The sequence below is a fragment of the Diadema antillarum genome, unplaced genomic scaffold (assembly GCF_040938485.1).
Source record: "Diadema antillarum isolate AM-2024a unplaced genomic scaffold, OU_Dant_1.0 scf00000123, whole genome shotgun sequence".
Lineage (NCBI taxonomy): Eukaryota > Metazoa > Echinodermata > Echinoidea > Diadematoida > Diadematidae > Diadema > Diadema antillarum.
This window is the reverse complement of record NW_027271012.1, coordinates 2,229,792-2,247,831: the sequence shown is the minus strand read 5'-3', so window position 1 is coordinate 2,247,831 and position 18,040 is coordinate 2,229,792.

Sequence of the window (18,040 nt, the reverse complement as noted above, 5' to 3'; positions counted from 1 at the left end):
GCCTAATACCCCTTTCCCGCTGCCACTGTCGGTGACCCGCCGTTGGATTACCCAGGTGAATTCACCGAGGGACCTCCGGTAAAAATTTCAGTGCCGTCTTTTCATACCTACGACAATGCTCTCGGTGAATTTTGTTGGCAACTTTCCCCCAGACGTGTTTTTCTGCTCGCACCGCGGCCGATCCCAGCCAATACCAGCGGAAGTGTGTAATATGGCGCTACATTTCGCGCGCTAATTTGAACATGGTACTAGTGGTACTCGTAATACTCTACCTCTATTCAAAATTTTTCTCACAGAACTTAACTCCAAAATAATTAATTCAACTGCAACTAAATTCAACAGGACAAACGACACGGCAACTCAAGAAATTTGATGTGTGTGTATGTGTGTGTGTGTGTGTGTATGTGTGCGAGCGCGCACAAGAACTGCCGATTTTCGCAAAATCTTTTGGGAAAATCAGTTTACTTTTAGGTGTGGGTGAACGGGTCATTTTGGTGTACTGCTGGTCGTAACCCACTAGTCATACAGTCCACGATCCATACTGCCTACGAGTAATCGTCTGCTCCTTCTCGTATCTGAGTATTGGATTCTTCATTGTATTACTTTCCCATAGCTGGAGGATAAAATGTATCAGACGATTTCTCACCTCGGGAAATCCGTAAATAAAGAACTCAAACGGGATGCTGTCTGGTCTTGCTGCTTTACCGGGCCGAATGCCTTGTTGAACTCATGAGGTGATCGAGGGCGGCTGGACATCCAATGGCGGATGGGGGGGGGGGAGGGGGAGTGTCATGGAGGAAATCATCAGGCGCGCATGAGAGGCTCTCGAAATGGGACTTCCAGCGCGATGAAGGATTCCCTGAGTGTCTATTATCGGAAAGCCACAGCTGCGTTTTTCAAGCTAGCCGCACCTTATGGGACAGAAGAGCTCCTAATTGGATGCAGCTAAAAGTGGCACAGGTTTCGCTGGTCTGCACAGTTTTGTATAACCTCTGCTTTCATCTGCCGCCACAAGATGTTCTGCGCTTCTCGGATTCTTCGCTGCGGCATTTCATTGATGCTTGTTGGCGTTTCCATTGTTCTCCACAGTGGCATGGTCCTCGATCGAGGAGGAGGCACATCCGGACTTCAAAGAGACGGGAGATGTTGTCATTATTCTCGTCAAACCAGTCTGAGTTCTTCTTCCAAGGAAAACTGATTGTTTCCTCGGCAGCAGCAGCAGTCATGGCACAATCTGCAATGGAGGTAAGCGCTCTGGGAGGCTCAACATGCAGGTGTCTTCCAATGGATTCCCCGATCGATATCTAGTTGATGCCTATGAGCTCTTGAGTTTGGCGCAGTTGAAGCGTCGACAGGGAATGTTTGCTGAGACCCACTTTGACCTTGATGTCAAAACGTCGAGAGATAAGAAGACGGTGATCATTCCAGTGGTCATCTGAACCTACTCATAGTGTGCATGTGCTGGCAGATCAATTTACCGTACATGTCCGATATGTTTGTCCAACCTTTACTAGGGGCTCCTATTGAGGGATGGGCTGCGGTGGATCCTAAAAAGGCCAACTAAGTCATGAATCTTGCAGCCAACTCTAAATTCTCCTCTATCCATACATTGGAGAGCGACTATCTGAGATTTGCTCCAAATGTGTGGTCATTTACCTGAGGCTTCCAATTCTTCAAACCTGCCTCCGGTACAGTTGATTATACCATTGCCATTGGGAATGCCAGTGGTAATGACGCAAAGAGTAGAAAGACGAAGCCAGTCGCAGAGTAAACTGCTTAAGATGATTATTGCTGCGCGACGGCCACGTCGAGCAGGCGCTTGTCCAGGGACGTCTCCACTAGGCTAAAGAATTAAGCCGAGCAGGTTTGATGAGGCTAGGTGCAGCGAGCTGACGGAGGCTGTCCCCCTCTGTCACGCCTATCCGCCAGGCGTTACCTTCTTCCGCAGAAGCAAAGCCTTGGGGCTTTTGGATTCCCCGTCTCTACTTGCTTTACTCTAAGCTTGGGGACTTGGTGTCGGTGATTGGTCGTGTTTAGTCTCAAACCTCATCCTCGACCATGTCGCCATGGCTGACCCTACCAGGCGTCTGAGACTCCAGACGGCATCGCTCTCAGAATGAGTGGAATACCAAGCTCTTCCACCTCGCCAACGACGACTATCTGAAAAGCTATGAGTGATACAGCTAGCCCACGAGTTATACAGCTTACGAGTCATACAACCTACGAGCGAAGCACTTAGTGAACAAGGCCCACGTGCTCGACGTCAAGTAAACTAGTCCCACGAGCTACGTTCCATGAGCTACGTGCCACTAGCTACGTGCCACGAGCTACGTTCCACGAGCTAGACACTAGGCAAATACAACCCACGATCTCGACACTAGTTATAAGTAACCATGGCCCAGCTCGATATAACATATAGGATATAATTGATGTAATTTCGAGCCCGTGGACCTTTTTTTGTGTTTTTTTCCTTAGTGTCGAGCTACAGTGGGCCTTATTTGCTAAATTTCTAGCTCCTGAGCTGCATGTCTTGAGTTCTGTGTGACTCGTGATGGATGTATGTATCATTGATATTTTTTTTCAACGTCTAGCTAATGGGGCGTATGACACGTGGATATCCAACTCGTGGGATGACACCGTTTCAACAATAAGACTACACACGCTGCCATACATAGTGTATTTCACAGCCCGCATTTTATACCAGTCATGTGAATACAATGTTGGACCTTCATAGTTACAAGACGAGCTGCTTCACGTGTTTACTCTAGAGGGATGTGTGTGTGTGTGTGTGTGTGTGTGTGTGTGTTGGGGGGGGGGGGGGGGATAAGGATAAAGAGAGCAAAAAGCAATTTCTTTTATCCTAATACATGTTATAACTTCTCCCTTCCGCACAGCCCTCCCCCTAATCCTGATAAAAACACGTTCCTTTTTCTTTTTGCCTTGAATTAAGCAGTAATCCTCAATAGTGTTACGAGTGGTATTCATTGTTATCTTGCGACAAAAATTGAGCTTTGGATTCATTGGAGAAAGAAAAGGAAAAAAAAACGAGCTTCGAGTGCACACACCCTGCACAGATTATGGATTCAGCGCGCTTCACTTTGTCGCAGGTCTAATTTAGAATTGCTATTCAAATCATTCAATTTCTTCTGATTCTCTGAATCATGGATACGAACTACACTGTATTAGTTATTGCACTTTTAATAATCATTGTGTCGAAGACAATTTGTATATATATATATATATATATATATATATATATAGGCCTATATATATATATATATATGTGCGTGTGTGTGTGTGTGTGTGTGTGTGTGTATAGGTCAACGGCGTAAATCCGTACTGAGGAGTGGGGGGGGGGGGGGGATGGTCACCATCACCACGATTACAAGCCCATAACCGGACCGGCGCAGCCTTGGGGAGGGGGGGGGGGGGGGGGGGGGGGAGAAGCTTGGTGCCCCCTCCCCCCCCCCCCACACGCACACTTTACAGGGATCGGATGTCCCACTCTTTTGCATGAAATATAAAGTGGGAGGAAAGTGGCAGCAAAAATATGAAGACTTTTTGTTCTTGCTGTTGCTTTTTTTTTTTGCTTGTCAGATGACTTGCGGCGGAAAATCAGACCTTAAATGTATGAAGACATTTTTTTGTTTTTGAAATATCTGTGAGAGAGAGCGGAGCGACCGGGTTAACGGGGGAGGGTGTGCATGGGGGGGGGGGGGGAAATTAAGGAGGCGCACCGGGCAAAAACTACTGGCAATTACTAGCAGCAACATCAGGAGAATGGCATAATGATTAAATGCTAGCGAGCTTCAAAATTTTGACATTTTACAGTCCCATAACTGCCGTTTGTGGCTGTATTTTTTGGCTTTGGAAATTAAGGGGGGCGCACCGGGTGCAACTGCTGGCAATTACTGGCAGCAACATCAGGAGAATGGCATAACAATTAAATGCGAGCGAGTGAAGCGAGCGAGCTTGAAAATTTTGACATTTTACAGTCCCAAAACTGCCGCTTTTGGCTGTATTTTTTCGCTTTGGAAATTAAGGGGGGCGCACCGGGCGCAACTACTGGCAGTTACTGGCAGCAACATCAGGGGAATGGCATAACGATTGAATACGAGCGAGCGAAGCGAGTGACCTTGAAAATTGTGACTTTTTACAGTCCCAAAACTGTCGTTTGTAGCTATATGCTTCGCTTTGGAAATTAAGAGGGGTGGGGCGCACCAGGCACAACTGCTGGCAATTACTGGCAGCATGCAACATCAGGAGAATGGCATAACGATTAAATGAAAGCGAGCGAGTTTCAAAATTTTGACATTTTACAGTCCCCAAACTGTCGTTTGTGGCTGTATTTTTTCGCTTTGGAAATCAAGGGGGGGGGGGGGGAACACACCGGGCGCAGCTGCCGGCAATTACTGGCAGTAACATCAGGAGAATGGCATAACGATGAAATGCGAGCGAGCGAAGCTAGTGAGCTTGAAAATTTTGATATTTTACAGTCCCAAAAACTGTCCTTTGTGGCTGTATTTTTTCGCTTTGGAAATTAAGGGGGGCGCACCGGGCGAAAATTGCTGGCAGTTACTGGCAGCAACATCAGGAGAATGGCATAATGATTAAATGCGAGCGAGCTTCAAAATTTTGACATTTTACAGTCCCCAAACTGCCGTTTGTAGCTATATTTTTTCGCTTTGGAAATTAAGGGGGGCGCTTCGGGTGAAAACTGCTGGCAATTACTAGCTGCAACATCAGGAGAATGGCATAATGATTAAATGCGAGCGAGCGAAGCGAGTGAGCTTGAAAATTTTGACATTTTACAGTCCCCAAAACTGTCGTTTGTGGCTGTATTTTTTCGCTTTGGAAATTAAGGAGGCGCACCGGGCAAAAACTACTGGCAATTACTAGCAGCAACATCAGGAGAATGGCATAATGATTAAATGCTAGCGAGCTTCAAAATTTTGACATTTTACAGTCCCCAAACTGCCGTTTGTAGCTATATTTTTTCGCTTTGGAAATTAAGGGGGGCGCATCGGGTGAAAACTGCTGGCAATTACTTGCTGCAACATCAGGAGAATGGCATAATGATTAAATGCGAGCGAGCGAAGCGAGCGAGCTTCAAAATATTGACATTTTACAGTCCAAAAACTGCCGTTTGTAGCTATATTTTTCGCTTTGGAAATTAAGGGGCCGGGGCGCACCGGGCGCAACTGCTGCCATTCACTGGCAGCAGCATCAGGAGAATGGCATAGCGATTAAATGCGAGCGAGCGGAGCGAGCGAGCTTTAAAATTTTGACATTTTACACTCCAAACACTGCCGTTTGTAGCTATATTTTCGCTTTTGTTTGTCCCACTTTTATGGGGGAACCATCCCCCCCCCCCCATCGACGCCTCTGCATATGTGGGTGCTTTTGTTAAGTGAAAGATCTGCTGCACACTCTTTGATAAATTAGGGAAATATACGTCAATCTCAAAAGTGTACAAAGTCTATCGAAAGGGATCCTGTATAGCGGAGCTTTTGCATGTTTATGACTGCAATACAACGATCTGGTGCATAGTTCTGGCGATATTTGGACAATTTTCCATTAAGAAAGTTCGAGATTTGTCCTCATCTCGGGAATTGCTTGGGGGATAAATGATTTGTCTGCCTAAACACTTCCGTAGGGGCGGGGCAAATGCCCCTTTGCCCCCCCCCCCCCCCCCCCCAGATAGATTCGACGCCCCTGATCTTCCCTGGGTATGCTCATAGATGTATCCTGACTGAGTCACCAGTCACTGTCGTTTCTCAGGAATGATTCAGGAAATGGAGGGGGTTCAATTATGGCGATATAGTTTTTGTTATGGTTTGTTTGTTTGTTTGTTTTCGTACATATTTTGCAGATGGTCCCCAGTTACTCGCGTCATAGCATGTTTACATATAGGCCTATACTATTTGACGTTGTCAACGTCTGAGCCATACCTTACAGTGTATGTCGATGTTACTTTCTTCGCGAGCGAGCGAAGCGAGCGAGCGCTTGAGAAAATTATGTATACATTTTCCTACAAGATAGAATACTGTTCAGCTCTGTCACCTGTCTGAAGGCCGGCGTACAAACTTCATGCAATATGCCAAAATTGATACAATCACATTTCTGCTTCCTCCATTTTTTTTTTTCAAAATTCAGGGGGGGGGGGGGGATGATTGTACAGGCCATCCCCCCCTCCTCCATTTCAGGGGGGGGGGGATATATCCCCCCATCCCCCCCCCCCCGGATTTACGCCCATGGTTTAGGTAGATATAACACTATTGATTTTTTTACAGACGTGTTAACCACTTAAATTCATCGAACGGCGTGTCAGCTCTCAAGTTTGATAGATAGATGATAGACTTAGATTAATCATCATTTATCATAATGTAATAGGATACCATCGATCGAGCGAAATGCGAGTAAACCGGATTGTACTTATTGCAATAGAACAATTGAATGGATTTTTATGATTTTGCTTACAGGCTTGTTTTACCATTTTTTTTTTTTGCGGGGGCTGTCATGCTGCAAGACCAAGAATTTCATTAAAAAAACAAAACAAAAAACAAACAAACAAACGAAATAATGGATTATGTCCAGAGACGAAAATGAAGGGGTAAGATCAATGTTTCAATAAAGAGATTGATATATTTATTGTATGGAATCTCCATTATCAAAATATATTGGGAATTTTTTTATTCGATAGGATTTCTTTTTCTGGTATGTGAACAGGCATGGGTACAAGAAACTAATTCATTTTGAGAAAAGTCTACAGTTAGCTCTCCTTTCAGGAAAATTAGTTCAATGCAAAGTACCGCAAAGACGACAAATATACAGTGATTGCTTCTTTAATGCTTGCGTATTGTATACTATGAATGTATTTCAGAGTCGAGAGCACGTATACGAGTTTTTTGTTTGTTTGTGTGTGTGTAATTATGCTGTGACTGATCAGTGTTCTCTTAACCGTTTTGTTTGTTCCCGATTTTATTTGCTTCTGCCCTGCCAGAGTTTACAGATATTTCCATCATGGTCTTCTGTACATACTACGTAAAGGTCACGCTGAACTGACATGCACCATACAGTATGTATTTGGATACGGCTATCCTGTTGAAAAAAGTATATATGTATATAATTTAATCTCAAAGAGACAATGTAGGCGGACATGATTATGATGATTAAAATAATGATAATGATAATAATAACAACAGTTATCATAACTGATAGTACATTGTACTCCTTCAACAACTTCACATAATGTAATTCACATAACAGTACTATGGTAGCATGCCATGCCTATAATGATAACTATTAAAGTAATATAATTGTGATGAACATGATAATCTGAGGACTGATATATCTTTTCGAATCAGTCAGGACAGATACATGCATACTGTCTTCCTTTGAGTAACAATGATTATCATCAACATGAAAAAAGGACACATAGAAACCTGATGACGAGCACAATAATACTTCCAGTTACTATGCTTTAACAGACTTATCCCTCTTGTGTAACAGCAAGTAAGAAAAATGATATTCAAAAGCATACTGGTACTCGAGTAGCACACACGGATGTCATGTCAACAAATTGTCCTTATATTCTAAAAATTGACGGAAAAAAAGAGCAAAGTTTGTTTTTAACGACAGAGATGATTTGGACAAACATATGCTCAATGTCATAATTTCTAACTCAAGCGCTTGAAGGGCTATAAAGACCGATGCAATCATGTATCGACCTAAAAAAAAAAAAACCCATACAAAAAAAAAAAAAAAAAAGATTTATACTGTATGTGGGAAAAATTAGGCAGTGCCGCAGTTGCCAGTGTATAGTTACCGCAAAACTTAACCTGATAACCTCTTTATGAAAGGGGCCCTGTTTTACATAGAAAGTACCTGCTTATCTAATTTTGTCATTCTGTTTTATCCCAGTCAACTTGATTGCGAAGAGTTTACCCGTGACATGTCGCATGCAGTCACGTGAGTCATTTTCTATTCGATTTCCCAACCGCTAATATCTTCCACTGCTGTAAATTTTCGAGGTTTAGCAGTATACACTATTGTCACTCCTGTCCGGCACTGTATTTTTTTCTTTTCTATCTATCTATTTACTCATTTATTTATTTATATATACATTTATTTATTAATCTAATTAATCTAATTTATCTATTCGTTTATATATATATAGATATATAGATATATATATCTTTTTTTCTTTTTTGCTTGTCAGCTGATATCATACCCGAAAGTGGCACTAGGAATCTAAACTGTCTTACGCCCCTTCTTTACGAAATTCCTGGACCTGCCCCTGAATGTGAAAGTAGTACGTCATATAGACTATGTTCCCCTCCCACAGAAGTAGAGATATATAGATATATAGATAGAAAGAGGAAGGGGGAGGGAGGGATGGTGAGGTAGCTGGGACGGAGCCCCTCCCCCCCCAAAAAAAAATATATATCCTGGTGTTTAATTGATTATAACTCTCTTTTTTGTTTTGTTTTGTTTTGTTTGTGCATGTGTGTGAGGGGACTGGCGCTGAAGCCCAAACACCACTTAAGCCACGTTGATGCCTAAGAGGTTATTTTATTCATGTTGAGGGGTTGCACCTTTTTTTTTCAAACAGTCCTAATTACTGATGAGAAGGAAGTTGTCTTTATCCACATCAATAGTGTTATATATCATAGAGTTTTTCTTTTCGTGAATCACTGTTGTTAAAATCTACTCGTTTTTTAATGATGTGACCTTTGTGAGGTGTGCTTATATCAGACGATTATATGGACATGAAAATCTTGAGCTTGTGAAAAACCTACCATCACATTCACATGACATTTCAGTGTGAACGAGTTGTGAACATTTCGGTGTATTAGGAGTAGGTATGTGTGGAAGTCTATGTCGTGTGAATGAGGTGTGAACACAATCTGCACTGTGTATACACAGTATACAAATTTACAAATATATATTTACTTACACACGATGGTGTGCTTGCGTATGCTATAGGCATACTAAACAGAGCACTTAGTGAGACCTTCAAGTCCAGACGATTTTCATAATTTCATAACTACATAGGCCCTACGTAGTATATAAATCGACAGCTCCATGACAATAGATTTTTGGAATCTATTGTGGTCTTTGAGCAGGGAAACCCATACTCCGACCCCCCCCCCAAAAAAAAAAAAATATATATATGTATATATATATATATATATTTATATATATATATATTCGCTGAAGAAGGGTGATGACATAGGAAGTTCTCACAAGGTAAAGATATGTAGCAATGTAATTCCAATATCATGACACCTCTTGCTTAAAAAGTTCACATTTGTTCTGCTTCCTTTGAACCTCCACTCATTTATTTTGATGGTGAAGCTGCCATTTCATCATCCTTATTGTTCATCGTGATTTGGTATACCTTTATAAAACTTTCTTATTCCTCATCCCAATCAATATAAATTCCGAAACCCTGTACCCAGTATAACCAATTTATATCTGTTCAAATGTAAAAGTCTAAGAATTTCCGGATGTCTCTTTTAAGAGCGTTTACATTACAACATACAATGAAATTATTTATAGTTGAAGGAAATTTAACAACTCAAAAAATTAAATCTAAATACTCTCCATGGGAAAGTACATTGTACTGAAGAACCCCACAGACATTACAAATTTAAACTGCTATATAATAAAACTGAGGTGACGAAGAAATATTATCAACAAGATCATGCCTTCCTGGAAAGAGCCGGAGACTAATGTTCATCTTTTATTTCATGCTCTCAACATTATGTTGGGAACGAAAAAAAAAAAACCACCTGTATGGGCCAGCAAATACACAATGAGTAACAAACTTGGGATTGATATGGGCCTTTGTAAACCTCGGGCATTTTTGAAATGATGGCAAGACTTTACAAATTGTACGCGTTCTCGTCGACGGACAAACTCCTGACACGAAACTCACTGGTATGGCGACTTGATTTAGATCTCTGAAATAATCACGTATCAATTTGCGTCTACCTTTAAAATCTAAAGGAAGTCAGCAATAATTCTTTCGCTTCCTTTGTTGATATTATGTAAAATACGGGCTGCAGCCATCCATTCATTCCTCCCAGTACTAGTGACAAGTCTTTCACGAAGAAGTCGGGCAGGAGATCATAAAACACATACAGCGCCCAGCACACGCAGAAGGAGCTGGTGAGCAGCAGCAACGTTGGGATACCCTTGGTTGACAGCCGCCAGCGCCGCCTTCGATTATGTCTTCGCTGCTGAGCGTCCAGTAAGATTCTTTCTCTATTTCCGTCAACCGCATACGAGGAGGACACCACGTGGATGACATCGATTCGACGAGCGTGGCGACCAGCGATACGCAAAAGAGCGATGTTCATGACGAGCATGATGACGCCGGTCAGAACGGCCGGTACTCCAAGACATGATCTTTCGAAGATAGGTATCCATACTGGAAAATCATCGAAGACACGAACACCAATACATCGATCGTAGAAGAAGTAGTAAAAAGGTAGATTGGGCCACGGAAGTTGAATGATACAGAAAGGCAGCCAGATAATACACATGATTCCATAAGTCTTTCTCATCTTCGCGAGTGATATCATGCTTGGATAGCGAAGAGGATATGTAACTTGTGTAAATTTGTCGACGTTTATCAAGCAAAGGCAAAACATCGTTGAAATAAACGAGCAATAATGCGCCAGTGGATACAGTGTGTTTGTAATTCGGCATATTGTCCCTCCTTGCGATTCGAACCAAAACACAGACCACGAACACCACGCAAGATTGAGAATCGTATTGCTCCAGATGAATATTTTGTGCAACCATCTGGTCGCATCTTCGATCATTCGTTGCCTTGACAACAGGATGAGCAGAATTATATTTGGAGGAAGAGTCAGGACAAAATTGATCACTGACAAGATTGATACTGGATGCCATGGCTGGAAGTGAGGCTCGTTATTTGACGCGCTTGTGTTCAACATTTCAAGATGACAATCTATCTGCGAAGCTGGGGCAAGTTAGTTTCACCGCTTCTAAAGGCTACTTTGAAGTTTCCTGCCACGATTAGTCGAGTTTGCTACAAGCGGTACTCCTTTTATGTTGTCGAATAACTCTTTCCCAAATTAGTCGAATCTTGAGCGCGTTTTCAGTAGCAGCACTCTGGTATATCAACGGTGCACTTATCTAGCTCATCTCGCAGCCCAAATGGCTGCTCCAGTTTCGATTGTTCGTCACCCCCGTTTATTATTATAGGGTTGAGATGATGTTTTACTGTCTTACTCTTCTCACTTCCTGCCCCTCTTTTTCATTTTTTCCTAGTCGAGCTCTCATCTTCTCCTTCTCTCTATCCTCCCCTTCTTTCTTTGTTTTGCAAGGCTCTTTATACATGTTTGATGTGCTTACCTTTTCCAAACCAATGCTGTTCATGGTGGTTAACAGCACTCATACATGATTCCAATACTCCTGTTTTCGGTGTTCCTTTCCGAGCCATTTACCATTATTTTTTTTTCTGTCAGGTTCTTTAAGTATTTCGATGGATTTCCTTATCATTCTTTTCAATTTGCCTGATACTGGTATAGAATTCTCGATGGTAGCAATCTGGATAAGTGGGTTGTGGCATAATGGCCAACTTTTAGAGGAAGAAAGCAGGCCACCCATCTCACTCTGGTTTCAAGTGAAAAGGCGACGGGTGACTTTTCATGACAGTCTAGATTTCAGGTAAAAAACGTCTGTAACCTCTTGCTTTGATCGATGATAAACCTCAATATAGAGTAACTGCCCTCTTTCCCTCATGTTGATAACATTTATATAATAAATAGTTCAGGATTGGAAAAAAAATTAAGTTTTACATCAGTCTTTTCTATCAGTCATTAAAATAATATACAATGTATTTCCATTTGAGCGGATGACATATTTCTGTAATGTGTGAGAAAATAAGAGAGAAAGAAAGAAAGAGAGAGAGAGAGAGAGAGGAACGAATGAAGACGAATATGACATGGGGAACTCGGGATTGAAAAGTAGAGTTGACTCTTACATGGCTCCTCATAAAAGTTTGGTGGCGATATAGAAAGAAGAAAGAAAAGAGAATGGAAGAGAATGGAAGATCAACAGAAAGTCATACGAAATAGTAATACGGAACACGACGTTGTCATACGAAGTTTCAGAAATATACGAATTTTACAATTTCATGTAACAGTTTATTATTCATTGAAGGTAAAACAGTTTCCATTTGTTGTCATGATGACTTGCAGCTTATCTTTAAATTACTTAGTACGTTTTGTATTAAGATCAGCTAAGGCATATAATATCTTTGTTTCAGTCTCTCCAGGGGTATTGAATTCTACGTTCACTTTGTGCTGTGTTCATACCCTGTGTCTCTATAGGCTTTCGTGTGACATTGTTTTTTGATACGTCATAAAGAACCGTGAAGGATGTTCGATAAAAAGATGAAAAATCTATAATGGGCCTATAGAAAAGATTTGCGAATAGATTTGACGGAATGATGCCGGACATATATTATATCAAATTTCGGAGAATAGATAAAATGGTACAGCTCTTTCAAGTTGGCGTTTTGTGCTGACTTTTAGACATAAAAACTTTAGTAAGATCCGACTTGAAGGAGAAGGATATTGGTATTTTCAAACATACCGCGTTTCCGGCAAACAGTCTTTTTTTTTCTCTCATCATTCGTTTTTTGAATTAACGAACCGCTGGAATAACTAACAACACCTTAATCGTTAATTGTGTGTTCGCGGTAATTACCTGTAAGAGAGAGAGAGAGAGAGAGAGAGAGAGGGAGAGAGAGTCTTGAAAAGAATATTGATAGGCTTTTATTTGAGTTTTACGGCATTCACATATTGGTCAACGTAGAACGATCGCGATGCAATCATAATTTCATTTTTATTATTCATATAAGATTTATATGATTTGAATTTCATTCATGAAAAACATGGGAAATGGAAATGATGTTATGAATAATGTTTTGAGAAATTGGGAGGCATAGAAGTCATACCAAAGATGTGATTCTGGGTACAATCGAGCAGCAACAGCTCATTTCAGCGATAAAAAGCCCCGAAACCAAAAAAAACCCTATACAACAGTACAATTCTCCTGATTATAGTTTGCCTTGGGCTTCTTTTGTGGAATTTCCTCAGAGAGGAAGTCTTTATGGCATTCGATAGACTTTCCCCATCATTAGTTGCTGATTGTTAAAGGCATTCTTTACCATTTTGCAGATGAAACAAAAAACTGAGATTCAGTGCTTCAAAACAGTTCTAAAATGTGAGTTAGGGAGAGAAACAATCAAATGTAAACATTTTAATGAATATAATTTAAGTTAACCCTTTAGCAACTGGAGATAGAGTACATAATGGCCTCTACTTTTCTCTGGAAAGTACAACATTTTTACTCTCATTTGGACAACTTTCTAAATTAAACAAAATAGAGCACTGCATGTTTATTGTCATTATAATTTCTGTTTATTTGAAAGCCTGTTAAGATTTTACCAAGAGACTTGCGTTTCACCGAAATAATTTTGACATACTTTTGTTGACCTTTAACCTCTTTAGAATTACGTGATCATATATTCTATATGAAACAATAACAAAACAAAGCATAAAACTATCCAAAAAAAAAAAGCGGACGGGCGGTTTCAGACGATGTAGGGAGTAATCTGATGGGCGGTGTTGGGCGGTTCAATTACTAATGGGTTAGTCGTTACGGTGTGTTGCTCCGTGTCCGTGGTCCTTCAAATCGACCGCAGAATGTTTAAGTGTTGTTGCAATTGTCTTGAATCGTGGTAATGCATGTACTCATGCTCTCTGCCTCTTCTATGAGAAAATATTAGTCAGGTCACGTGAATCGGCTTGTAGCAGTTCATTCTTTCCTCGCCTGAATAATCGCGACATTACGTAAGACTCAGGATGGGAATGATTGGAGAGCATTTCCGTCGTACACGATCGCGCAAACATTTTGTGTCCACTCACCTCTATGGTCAACTATAGAACAAAATGCAAAGGAGACAGAATGGTTCATCAAATTCGAACAGGAATCATAACTGGCAAGTCACAGAACTTTCCTCATGTTCTCACGGAACTCTTGCCAATGTTGATATAAGACGCAACGACAAAATGAGCTATTCTGTGGGATGATGCTGGCCATAACACGTCTTGAAATAATATGAGCTCTGAAATCTCGATATATTATATAGCTCATACTCTCTCTTGTGATATACACATACATGTTTATTACATTGACACGGAAAAAAACGCGTCCCATTATTAAATATCATATATATATATATATATATATATATATATATATTACTATAACAAAAACATGCGCTTCCCAGCCAGGTTGAAGCGTATACCATTAAGGTTTTTATCATATTATTATCAATAACTTCGCCATGGTTTTACCGAGACCTTGGGTGCATTAACGGGCGGACACCAGAAATTGTAATGCCCCTGGCACCTTCCAGATGCAGAGACACGTATAATCAGATGAACTTGCAGGCCGATACAAAACAACGTCCACCCAGGGAGATGGGAAGTTTCTTGAACCTATTTCCGTGTCATGCATGAATACGAATCAACTTCTAACTTTAGATTGGTAACCTTTTTGCAGTGGTAGCTCGTTGGGAAAGACGTCGAAATTTAAGTCATTTTGACCTAAATGCAAAAGAATTCCTACAGGAGATAGGAAAAAAGCAGGAAGACAAACTATTAAAGGAAACCAAAACTCAAAGAGAAATGTGGATTGAGTGAAAGCAGCAACATTGGTAGAACACGTCAATGAAAGTTTGAAGCGTAATGAATGAGCACTTGACTAACTGCTTTCAGAAAGCAGGGGAAATGATTGCTACCCTTAACATTATGTTATGTCACTATCAACTTGATTGAATGTGTAATTTTCATGAAAAATGAATTTTGGTTGAATTTCTTTTGTATTTTTCCTTATATTGTTGTCCACATACGACGCCATAACCTCTATAACGAGTCTCCTCCTCCAGCGGTTCCAACACCCAAAACTTTAAAAATTCATAACTTTTGCATTGATTGTCCGATTTTCCTCAAATTTTCACTGATGTGTCCTACCATTGTTGCTGCTTTCGCTCAATCCACATTTTTCTTTGGGTTTTTTGGTTTCCTTTAGAATTAACCAGCAAGTGTCTAAAGTGTTAAAAGTGTTGAAAAGCAAGTGTCTATGGGAAATGCGTGTTGAAGCAATATCAGCTAAGTCGTACGAACCTCAATCTGGACCCACGCTCCTTTGAATGGACGTCAGAAATCGACGCTCGGCGAAGCGCACGCACCGCTCTATAGATAATGGGCCGGTCATTCAGTTTGCATTGTTTTTCTTTAAACAGTGGTTAGTTCTTTTGAAGATCATCACTTCTGGCGTCGACGTGGACACGGCAAGTTCGGGACCCTGTCGTTTGTATTCATTATACTTCTTTTCTTGTGTGATATTGTCCATGCCTCGCAATCTACTTTTCCAGGTGTACCATTTATGTGAGAGGCAATACGTGTATATTGTAATTTGGTTATGTTAATGCAAGATTAGCGAAGATATGACGATATCAGACGAGATTGCTGAGCTTACCTGCCGAACTGTCCGCCACTTAGCTGTGTATTTTTTTTTTTTGCTACCCTTCCTGACATGAGTGCATCGATTGAGTCACAGAGTGGTTGAAGAACTCAAGGTTACGTTTTCTTTCGCTCTCCTTGAGGTTAATACTGAAATGTTTCTCGCAGCCGTACCAAAAGAGGCATGGTAATTAAGCACTTTGAAGAACGTTTTTATGTGTCTGCTCATAGTAATAATTATCACCGTTTGCCTATGTGTGATAACGACTCGGAGCCCGCTGGTTGACGTGCTTTGTACAGTCCAGAAGGTAAGATACTGTTGTCTTTTTTTGATAGATGATAATTATCACTAATCATTAAGCAAGGAGCCGATTCTGTTTCATTAATCTCTCATTTCCATGTTAGTATAGTCCACCGTTGTCATCCTTATGTGGACATGAAGTGTTTTTGATTGCTAACAATGACATCAACAAAGCAATTTTAGTCGAAGTACGCAGTCTTGGTTCTATCACCGATCAATGAGAATAATGTGTAGATGTGAACAGATTAGTCCCTAAACCCTCATCCTATTTAGGCCTATAGTACCGAACGCCCGACTGTGTATTCTGTAGCGATATCGATGGAACGGTCGTTGTACTATCAAACACACTGCTTTGGTATAAAGTGAAATTTTGCAATAGCAACACAGAGAGTTCAGTTCAACCTTGTGTTCTATTAAAAAAAGATAGTACAAATAGGCTAACAGAATGATAAGAATTTTACCACAATCGGACTTAAAACGAAACGAAACTCAAGGCATTCTTCAGTTTCTTAAAGTTTTACCAAGCATATATTATTGTCCTATTTTATTTTGCAAATTAGCTGGTGATGAGGTCCTCAAGTTAGAACTCTTCGAATGCTTAATGCACAAAAGTATTTTCATCTTCATATCACTTCATTCTGTTAAGTTTTCAATGAATCGGTCAACAATATTTGAAGATTCATTATATAATATAATTATATCAGACCGAATCTTAAATATTTCATGGTACAGGATTGGTTTAAATGACAAGTTCACCGTCATATAGTAGGTGTGGGTGTGAGAGAATGCAGCCATTAATATTAATAAAACACAACAGTGACGTGAGGAAAACCAGAAAGTCCGTTCAAAAGTTACGACGTTAGTGATACAGTTTCTGCGCAATCACTGCAGGATGAGAAGACTTGTACTACAGTGTTTGATGTCACATGCGTACAACAATGTAAGGAAACTATAAAGAAAATTTACAAAACCTCATATATTATATTCTTTTTTTAAAGTACACATTCCCCTATACTAGTTGCAGACGTATGTTAACGGTAATTTCCCCTACCTTCTGAAAGAGGCAAGTCAAGGTGCTCTATTATGCAAGAAAGATTGACATTACTATATTCAATTTCTTTTCATTTTATTTTCTTTATTGTTTTACGCACATGACATCACAAGCTGTATAGTAATTTTTTTATATCCAGCGATGGTGGCACTGAAACTTTAAAAACTTTTGAACGGATTGTCCAATTTTCCTCACACTTTCACTAATGTATTCTACTAATATTGTTGCATTCTCTCAATCTACATGAATATTGAAAGGATTGTAATTGTTTGGCAGAGACCTAGCTTCTTTTTTTTCTATCATTTTTTTAATGAAACATTTCTAATGAAATATGAAAGACCGCGTAATTCCAAGAGGAACTCAACAATTATAAAATTGATTAATATTGGTTTTGAAATGGCTGAGATGTCCAAAAGAGGGATATCGTAATAAAAGGTGGGACTCACCTTTTATTACGATCACTCTGTTTTGTTTTTGTATGTGTCAGCCATATTATTCCAAACTGATTTTCATCAAATAAACTTTGAATTGCTGTTATAGTGGTATGCTCTGTACTATTTCATAAGTGGTGAATTAAGATTATATGCGGGGAAACCTACTGTATAGATGCTTGGTGGGGCAGGTCCTTGGATAGGAAGACGTCGAACACACACACTCTCTCACAAACAGACACACACACCACACACTGCACGGTATGCAATCACTTTTTTCCATGTTATTTATTCACTTCCACTCAAATGATATAAAACCAGCAGTTATTTGGGCATTACTGTTCATCATAACAAGTAATTGTCCTTTGAGTATGTTGCATATAGTACTGCAGTTCTATAGTAATGTTCTAAGTATACCTTGACTAGCATGCGTGCAAACACACACTTATACACACACACGTCAGTGCAACAAAAGAGAACTGAAGTTTTTGCTAAACTTTAAGTTTAGCAACAACAATCCCTTTCACCTACATGGCATAACCGAATAAGTTATTATACAACATAACTACTTGGTACGAAGGTAGCGAGTCTTTTTATGTTGTTAATTTCCTTTCAACGCAAAAGGATTAAGATCATCAACACTGTGTAGTCGTAGACGCACAAGAAATCGCGAGGTTTGTTT